Genomic DNA, 10595 nt, shown 5'->3' with positions numbered 1-10595 from the left:
ATATTTATTAACAAATTAATTTTTAACAAATTAATTTAATTTGTAGCTTAAACACGAATTTTAGTAAATACTACGATATTTTCATTAGTTGAATCATAGTAAATTTTCAGAAAATTTGATAAGAAAATACTTTATTGAATTTTGTGAAATAAAAAATCTATTACAATAAATTTAAAAAAAAAATAAATCAACATAATTGTCAAAAGTCCTTATCCTTGATCAATCATTGTCATTTTTACATACATTTTAATATAAAAAATTATATGTGGTATTCAAGCTATAATAGTTTTTAGACAATTTCCTCGGTTTATAATTAATTTTTAATCTACTTATCCATGTAGTTAGTTGATTAGTGTTGTAATGATGGCCATCTTGTATGTATAAATAAATTTCAAAGATGCAATTAATTGTAATAAATTAAAAGCAATAAAATTTGTTCAAGGTATATGTACATGTACATGTAGATATCAGGTATATGATTAATTTTAAGTTTCTAATATGGTTAACAAAAACGTAAATATATAGGCACATTAATACATACAGCAACATATTCATACTCAGTTGGTTAATAAAATGCCTTGAAGGACAACAGTAATTTGTCATCACTGCAGCAGTTCCAACTTTGTAAACTTGAACTGAATTATTAGCTTTTAAAGATTATAACAGATATAAAAGATATAAGTAATATAACAAAATATTAAAATATTGTTAATCTTAATTAATCATGAATTAAATATGTATCATTTGTTTATGTTTGATAAACTATTTTATGAATATTAAATAAAGATATATAGACATTTTTAATTAAATTTTATATATACAAAATAATACCAATTTTAATTTCAACCAATTTTAATTAAAATGTTATGTTTTTTACACAAGATTAAAATGAAATTAAATTGTTAAAAATTATTAAATAGATTTGTGTGGATAATATCGTATTTCAACCCAATTAATTTTTCATTTTGAATTTATACAATCTTTTTTAATAATTATTCTTTATATAAGGTAACAAGCAAATGTTTTGTAATTATATTATTTAAATAGATTTTCAGAAATGTAAATTTTTCCCAAAAAATTAGAAATATTTCTAAGTACAATTCTTTGTTCAAATACAAATCGTAGTAGATACAAAAGTATCCATATTCTATATCATGGCCAGTTAAAGTTGGTATTTTTATAATTGCAAGATAGGTTATGTAATAGAGATATTTTACCATATCAACTGTAGTTTATACTAAAATATATTTAAAAAACTACCAATTTCATTTGCATTCTTAATTCAGCTTCAATTAACCCAAATAGTATAAATGTACAGCTTACTTATTTATAAAAAAATTATCAAACAATAGATAAAAAAATTCTACAAATTAAAGTCTATGTAAATGTTATTGGATTGTCAACACATTTATACGTGTTTTTTATGGATACATATTTTTAACTCTATATATTAATAATTTCTGATGAACTTAATATTACAACCATAGAATCTTTCTTTTTATTTTACTTTAAAGTAAAATGCTTGAAAGTATTTATTCACTACTGTATTTATATTACACATTATTATGCATATAAATCATCAAAACAGAACTTTATTTCAATAATGGACAAATTATAAACAAAATCAATTAATTGATATAAATTAGAATATATGATAGATTGTTGTAAACTCTTCTATATACAAATACACCCTTTTATTAAATTTAATTACTTATATTATGTTAATGTTTGATAATAAATGATACACTTCTGCTGTAATTAAATCCTTTATAAATAACTGATTTACATTAAAACATTTTATACATTATGTTTAATATTACTGATATTTTTGCATCAGTTCCATTTCTCAAGTCAATTCTTATCTAAGAGTTTTTAAATGTTAATTTAGACCTCCAATTTTTAAATATTTTGTTTAAAGTAAATCTTATTTCTTTAATTACTACTTTATAAGCACTTTGATATAATGAAAATAATATATTATATTTTCACAATTAAAGTTATAATATGATAATGTTTCAATTTATATTGGAAACAATAATTGAATGAAAATGTAAACAAAATATATAATTATTGAATTTCCTCACTCCTAGTCAGAAAACAAATAATCTACATTTTGTCTCCTCAACAGAAGCATGAATATTTTAAACAAATTTGTTATATAACAAGTATAAAATAGTAATAATTAAAAATTAATTATCTTATTACTTGCTAAATTTACTTAAAACTAATGCTATTCTCACATTTAATCAAATAAACGAAAGGCATTTACGATTGCAATTATAAATGGAATTATTTGATTAGCTATTTATCATCAACTAGTAGAATAAACACAGATAAGTATATGTAAATTAAAATATTTTAATAAATATTTTGATAAATAGTTCTTCTTTTATCAATCATAGTGCTATCGATAAACTTGTATATATAACTTAGCTCTTTAAATACTAATAATAGAAACACATATATATAATATAAAATTTCTACAATTTTACAAACTCAGCAATGTTTTATTAATATAACATAGGATAATAATAAAAATAGGAATTACTTTAAATTTTATACTAAATATATAACTTATATTAAGTAAATTATTGTATATAAAAGTAATTGTAACATACAAACTTGTAAGAATTTTAAATGTATACATATAATACACATAACCTCACTTAGAATTACATTAAATTTATCAAATAAAAATATTTAAAACAAAGCAGATGCAAAACAATTATATACACAGCTGCATTGACTTTCTGGAAAAATAACTATTTCATATTAATGATATCTAAATTAATTTCACACTATATAATAATAAAGTATTATGTATTTTAAATTCATTATTAATATCTAAATATAATATAAAAACAATTAACAATATAAAAATAATAAAATAATATAAAAATTATATAGTACTTTTTCATCAATATCATTGTTTCTGTTCTATTGTATACACCAAAACATTTCCAAGCAAATAATGAAATAAGATTCATATCAAAATATTATGGAAGATTAAAGAATTTTAATAAAATAAGGCACTTTTAATTACTATAAATTAAATATAAAAAAATAACTAACTTTATAAATTATAAAAGTGATTGAATATAAATATAAATATGATTAAATATTCTTTATTTTTAAGTTTTACTGTAGTTTTTTCCAAAGTTAAATATAAATTTGGTAAAGATAATTCATTTGTAATTGTAAGATTTTTAATTTTATTGAATAATAATTATAGATGTGGTTCTCCTTGCTAACAAATCAATTGCAAATCTCAAACATATATTCAATCGATTTTAATTTATTATACAATAAATACAACATAAAGTGCAGTTACTAAAATTCTATATTTCATTTTATACTGCATTTGAAACATTTTAATATTCTCGAAAAATACAATAAATTTATTTGAAAAGTAAGCGTTATTTTTAATTTCAACATGATCATAATAATATATATGTAATAATTTTTATAATAATATATAATATAATAATTATTTATGGTCATTTATTATAATAACAATTTCTTGAAGATGTGAATATTGTGGAACAAATGTTCGAAAATCATGTTACTATTAAATAAAAAGACATTTCTAGAAATTGTAATTTTCTTATTTGATTCAATTTGTCCCTAATTTCGAAAATTAAAATATCCTAATATTATCTATCAACAAAACTATTAAATCTGATATATTTTCATTAGAGTTCATTGAGCAAATATTGTAATGTTATGAATTTCCCAATAAATTAAATGTATAAAACAATAAAAATTATGTAAATTATTCTAATAAAATATTTAAATAAGGAAAATAAGATGTTACCTTTATATTTTAGCATTTTACATTTTACTTTTTATATTTAAATATTCTTTTGTGTAGATTATTAAAAAGATTATAGAAATAATATAACTCCAATATAAAGGATATAAAAATGGTACAAATTAAAAATTTCTTTAGGTTATTTTTAGTTATTATATTTTAACTGTTTAGATTATGTGATTTTAAAGATAAATTTACAATAGCATTAAACTGTCTTTTAAGTACGTTTAACTACTTTTAAGTATCTACATTTTTTTAAGATTTCATTTTATTAATTAAAAATATGGCAAACAATTTTAAGCCAGTATTTTTAAAGTCTTAAACAAATTTTGTCCTATTATACCACGTGCTTGTATAAGTTAAAGTAAAAATATCTTTTCTTTTATAAAAGAAAGTAATTTTTTTATAAAATATATCTTAAATTTTTTAGATTAGAATTAAAATAAAAGTTGAGTCATTCTGTTACTTGATAAATAAGTAATATTGCAACATTAATAAATGGTCATAATATTTATAGTCGCATTAAAATTTTTCTTAGAACCTTTTGTATATCACTTGTTCTATTGAATATAAAATATTTTTTTCAGCTACAATTTTTATGATTCGCTTGATTAGGGCGCAGTTTCCAAAGCGCGCAAACTCCACGATCTAGCACAGCATCAATCTCTACTTCGAATTAACTTGCTCTTAGTAGAAAAAGCTGAGGGCTATAAGTAAGACGGACAAAATCATTTATTAAAATTTCAATTATAACCGCATCTATTAGTAATTGTCTGTAATTGGTAAAATAAGGAAAGTCGCGTAAATGTGTGTTGAAGTTTCCACTTGAATTTCATATTAATACTAATGGCAGATCACGATAATATTTACGATGATGAGGTAATTGGTTCCTTGTTTAAGTAAATTTGTGTTTGTTTATTTATCTTACAATTTATTGTTTATTCAATTTATTTTATTTTTGTTTTGAAAATATCCTATTAATTTATATATATATATATATATATATATATATGTTTTCTTTTTAAATTCTAAAAGTTTATTATATATTATCGAATTAAAAGTGTAATATGAATCTAAACATTTATAAATTTACTATTGCAAAATTTTCTATGCAATTTTTTCTTAATATATTTTATATTATTTTTAACGTCATTAAATATACTTTTCATATATGTAATATTAAAAAATCGTAATTTAGTTGTATGTTTTAAATGTTAAAATTATTTATAATTTAAAAATTCATTAATTAGTATGTATTTGTTTTGATAATTAAATTAATAAAATTGGATGCAATTGAAATATAAAATGTAAATTTTTCATTGACTATAGTAAATAAATGAATAGAAAGGACACAAGTAGGATTAAATATTATAGTTATAATTTTTTCGAAGAGTGAAATTATTCGTACAAAAATTGAAAAGATACGAAAAACCATGTTTTTTAATTTTTTAATTCACTTTATTTTTTTAATTTTTTAATTTTGTTTTAACCTATTTTTTTAAGTTTTTAAAATTTGGAAATGTGTCATTCATTTTTATTAAAACTGTGAACAACATATTTGAAATTCGTAAGATGTATCGTATCAAACAAGTCTATTGCGACATTTAATTTCCTGCGTAATCTTATTCTCTGCGTCTATGAGGCATCTAGTACCCTAGTTCTACTCACTCTGCTTTCGCTATCGATTTAAGTGGTCGTAACTGACAATAATAATTATAATTGTTTTTAAAAACTATTTTATTTTATATAATTTATTTGACAATTTTTTTTTATTATAATATAAAAAAGAATCTTCCCATATTCATTATTGTACATTGTAATTAGTAAACAAAATTAATATATATATTTCTTATGAATAAAAAATAAAAGTTAATTCATAAAAACATATATTTCGTGTTTATCTTATTTTTTAAACATAGAAGCTCTGAGTTTGTTAACAGAAATTATAACAAATTGTATATTTTTCAATCCAAGTATTTGTAATTATATAAATGTTCTTCATAGATATTTTTTAATCAACAAAATTTATACAAAATATAATAATGTATTTTTCGTTTGTTAATAGTAGAAAATACTTTAAAATATGAAATTAGATAATTTTAAAATATAATTTTATAATTTTTTACTAACACTGTAAATTTAATAGTACAATTAAATTGACTTCTGTTACATTATTATTATATTATTATATTATTTATTATTATATATTATTATATTAAAATGATTTTATCAAAAAATTTATATTAACTACAATTTTAATGGTATAATTACTTTCTTTTTCAATAGGCAAAATTTAGAGTTTATAAAAGAATTCGGTATAAAAGAATTCCTTAGCATAATAAAAACATAATAATATAAAAATATATATCTTATGGTGAAATAAAATAATTTTAAACCAATAAAGCTTTATATAATTAATTATTATGTAATAAACTTGCCCAAAACTAACATTTATTTTACTTATTGAAACATAATTATTTGTAAAATTGTTAAAAAGTAAATTTATAATTTAATATTCGTTTATTTTTTAACAAAATCATTCTTACAGCTAGAATGATTTAAAAAAATAATATTTTTTCTGTAACAAATAATATAATGAAATAAGGGCACAATTGATAATATACGAATATAGTTGAGTGATAAGATAATCAAGCGTTTGTTGAACAAATTTTTTTTATTTAATTTTGAAAAATTCTAGCAAATATAGATATATCAATTTATATTTTATTTATTACTAAATCAACTTATTTAGATATATAATGATAAACATTGCATCAATCGAAATGTATATTAATATTATGATAATAAAAAAACAATAAAATATTTTATTGAAATAGTAAATTGGTAAAAACGGAAGTATACTCAGTTTATTATAGCATTATTTAGAAAATAATTATAGGTATTAAACCAATTAATTACAATTCAAATTTCATTTGTTATGAAAATTTATAATATATTTATTTAATTATTTATTCGGTGTCGAGATTTTCTAAAAATATTAAAAAAATTTTTTAAACTATAGGAGTATAAATTTTTTATATAATTATTCTTTAAAAAAATGTTTAAAAATTAAATTTTTTTTAATTAAAGAAAGTTTTTGTTAAAATAAAAAATGTACAGATTCGTCTATAAGTTCATATCAACTTTTTACAAACTTATTATGTATTTGACAATGCCAAAATTTACACATTTTTCATATTTTCAAGATAATAAAAATTTCCATGTACCAGTTGTCATTAAAATATGCAATTAAAAGTTTAATTATTAATATACAGTTTGTTTAAAGTTTTTTAATTGATAATTATTTATCATTTTGTTTACAGTAGCTTGTATTTGATTATTGAATTTTTATGTATTTACCTATTTTAAATTTTATTATTTTATGTTTCTTTTCATTTACTAACGTAGGCTATTGAAAAATTCTCCAGTTTTAAATCTCAATTTTTTCAGAATATATAATCAAATGCCATTATATCTGCAAAAAATGCTATATAATAGCAGATATTTTTTACAGCTATCTTTTATAAATTTAGATTCGCGTTACAGGTTATATGTTGAGACATTTTTCGTCAGACGATCATAATAAATATTTAATATAATTTTCCATACACAAAAGCTATTAAATCACTGAAAGTAAATACCATGCGGAATGGTTGTATTATGTTTTTGATTTAATTAAATTCTAACAATTTTTATAAATTATCATGTAATAAATATTGTTCCGTTTAAATTATTAACTAATCTACGGAATGGCAGTATAAAGTCACAAAAAGTTTGCATATACATTACTATTAATAGTTTAATAACATAAATTTTACATGGACAAACTAAAGAGCTTCGTGCATAGTTTTTATGAGTTTTATATAAAATTAATTTTTCAATTAAAAAAATACTAAAAAGATTGATTTATGGCAATAATTTAAAGAAGTATAGGGAAATATGTGGAAACTATTCATTGGCTTATTAGAGAATAATTGTTGTAATCGTGGATTTCATTCATTCTATTATATTACATGGGAATTTATATAGAGAATAGTTACAATATTAAATTATGAATAGTTTTAAAAATTAATAATATTTTTGTAAAGTATGATAATCAGAATTTACCAATATTTATGTTTCTAAATTAATTTATCTCTCAGCTATTTGGTATGTATATTATTGGTAGTATTCTCTAGTGTGTAAAATATCAGTACTTTCAATATAAAAATATATGAACTTCAACCAAATCAATGAAAAATTTTAAATTAAAATTTAATGACAAGTTTTAAAGCTTCTTTGGAACTACTACAATAATAGAGCTCATTTATACCAATTATAATTTTTTTTAATCTCCAGATTCTTTACAATTTAAAAATTGTACTTTCTAATTTGAGTGCATTTTGAGACATATTTTCAATCTTAAAAAAAATTATCTTGAGAAAATGAGTTCTAAGTTTTAAATCACCTAACGAGTTACAAGAGTCAGTACTTTTCATCCAATATTGTTTTTGTTTTTATTTTATAAGTAATCACATTAGTTATCATATTTGATTGTCTATCTTTTACGGAGTCTTCTTTTTTTCTGAATATTAACTAAATCGCAGTTTACTTAAAGTATTTCAAAAAGTTGATTATAGAAATATTTAGAATACATCACTTCTGTTTCTGAACATCATTTATGTATATTATACAATTTTTTAATTTTTACTTAATTGCTCTTTTAACCTAATGTTGCTTTCTTTTATTTCTGTTTTTTTCTTTTAATGTCTTATTCTTAATATGGGTTTTTTGTTCTTTATCTATTATAGTATTATAATATAAACTGATTCTTACTATTGATTTGGTTAACAAATACAAGTAACAGAACTGAATAAAGATTATAAAAATTATTAAAAAATAATTATTTATTTCTATTTTCTCATTCTTTCTTGTAGTTACATTTATTCTACATTGTGCTTTATTATTATGATATTATATTATATATAGCTATAAATATGTTGTGTTTATTGAGAAATTAATTGAGAACAATTTTATAAATTAAAATCATTAGATTATATAGGTTTTGCAATTCTCTTTTCTACATGATTTTATGTTATTGATAATAATATTAATATTATTACATATTACATGTAAAGATTCTACTTTCTTTTTCTTTATTATGATTATTTTTTAAGCTTGTACTATATAATAATTATAAATAAGCAATTTAATATTATTAAATTGTTATTATTATTTTATATTTAATATTATTAAATTAATTTTAATATAAATTAAATATTATTGTAACGCGGTATTTATCAAAGGAAGCCAGTTAATTGATCACCATACTGGAAATTAACTTTTGCAAGATTTTATAATAATATACAACATAAGGAAATAATCATAGTGTTCACGATCATTGTTGTTCCTACGGCAATTTGGCGTACGAAAATAAGCTGATACACACTCAGTAATTATGGCTATACAAGGATAGTAACAGGATTTAATAAGCGCTCGTAAACTGACAAAAGAGTCAGAATGACTCTTATAATGAGAATGATAAGAATGGAAAATGTAGCTAAAATTAGTCAGGCAGGGAAAGAAAGATTGTATACGTCACAGTGGCGTATAAATAGTGCAATAAAAAAGAGAGGAAGAATACAGTACTGTATATGTATATAACAATTCATTGTTGCAAATGCGTGAACAATACCCAAATTTTTCCCATATTAAGTTTTTAATCCGCATATACATTTAAATAACAAAGGCACTCTTATGCCCGCTTTTATGCACACTACGTACTCGGGGATATACAAGTAACTAAACACTCCAGTGCATACGCATTGCATTATATATATTTCAATATTAAACGTCTTCTCAGTCATCGTTCTATTGCTTTTTTATTAATGGAAGTTATTATTCAAGTTTTTTTTTAAATGATTATTATTTATTTTATTTTATTTATCACATATTTATTAATATTTTTCAAAATATAAATATTTTTTATTGAAGATTTATCAAAAGAATTAGTGTTATTAGTTTTATATACAAAATTTAAGATTTATAAGTATTGTAAACCATTATGTGTTTTATTAATATTCTAGTATTTACAGATATGTATATATATATAGCAATATAAAATTCTATATGAATTGATAACAATTTATTAATTTTTTTATTCTTTCTTTCATTACTATTTTTAAGTCTTTCAATATTGTTTTATGAATGTTATATCATAGTAATATTATGTTATATTTGTTCATATCATTGTTATTATAAATATTCATTATTATATTTACTATAATTTTATAATATTTAATAATGATTTATATTGGGAAATGAAAAAAGTTTTGAGAACGAAGAAAACGATGAGGAAAATGCAACAATAATAAAGTATATGGCTTTACAATAAAAAAATTATATTATTTATAATTAAGGTAAAACAACAGAATAATAAATAATTAATATTTTCAATATGATTATTTGTGAATTGCGTTCAAATAAAATGATTATATAATTATCAATTGGTTTTAATAATATACAATGATTAGATACTGATAAAGCTTAGATATTAGTATTCGAAGGTAAAAGTTTGAAATAAGATCAATTGTTCCTAGTTATCCATTTTTCGATCTTTTCCTTTCATTTAATTCTAAGTAACAATTTTTATACATCTTTTTATATTTTATTACTTTCTTCAAATAAATACATATAAAATTCATAAATAAAGCATGTATATTTAAAAAGTTTGATGTACAAATAAAAAAATTTTTTATATCTTTATTTTTATATTAAATTAAAATTTTTATATCTTCATAGAATT

The sequence above is a fragment of the Ceratosolen solmsi genome, unplaced genomic scaffold, assembly GCF_000503995.2.
Source record: "Ceratosolen solmsi marchali unplaced genomic scaffold, CerSol_1.0 scaffold17, whole genome shotgun sequence".
Taxonomy (NCBI): Eukaryota; Metazoa; Arthropoda; class Insecta; order Hymenoptera; family Agaonidae; genus Ceratosolen; species Ceratosolen solmsi.
The sequence above is the reverse complement of the archived record's forward strand: the minus strand, read 5'-3'. Positions refer to the sequence as shown.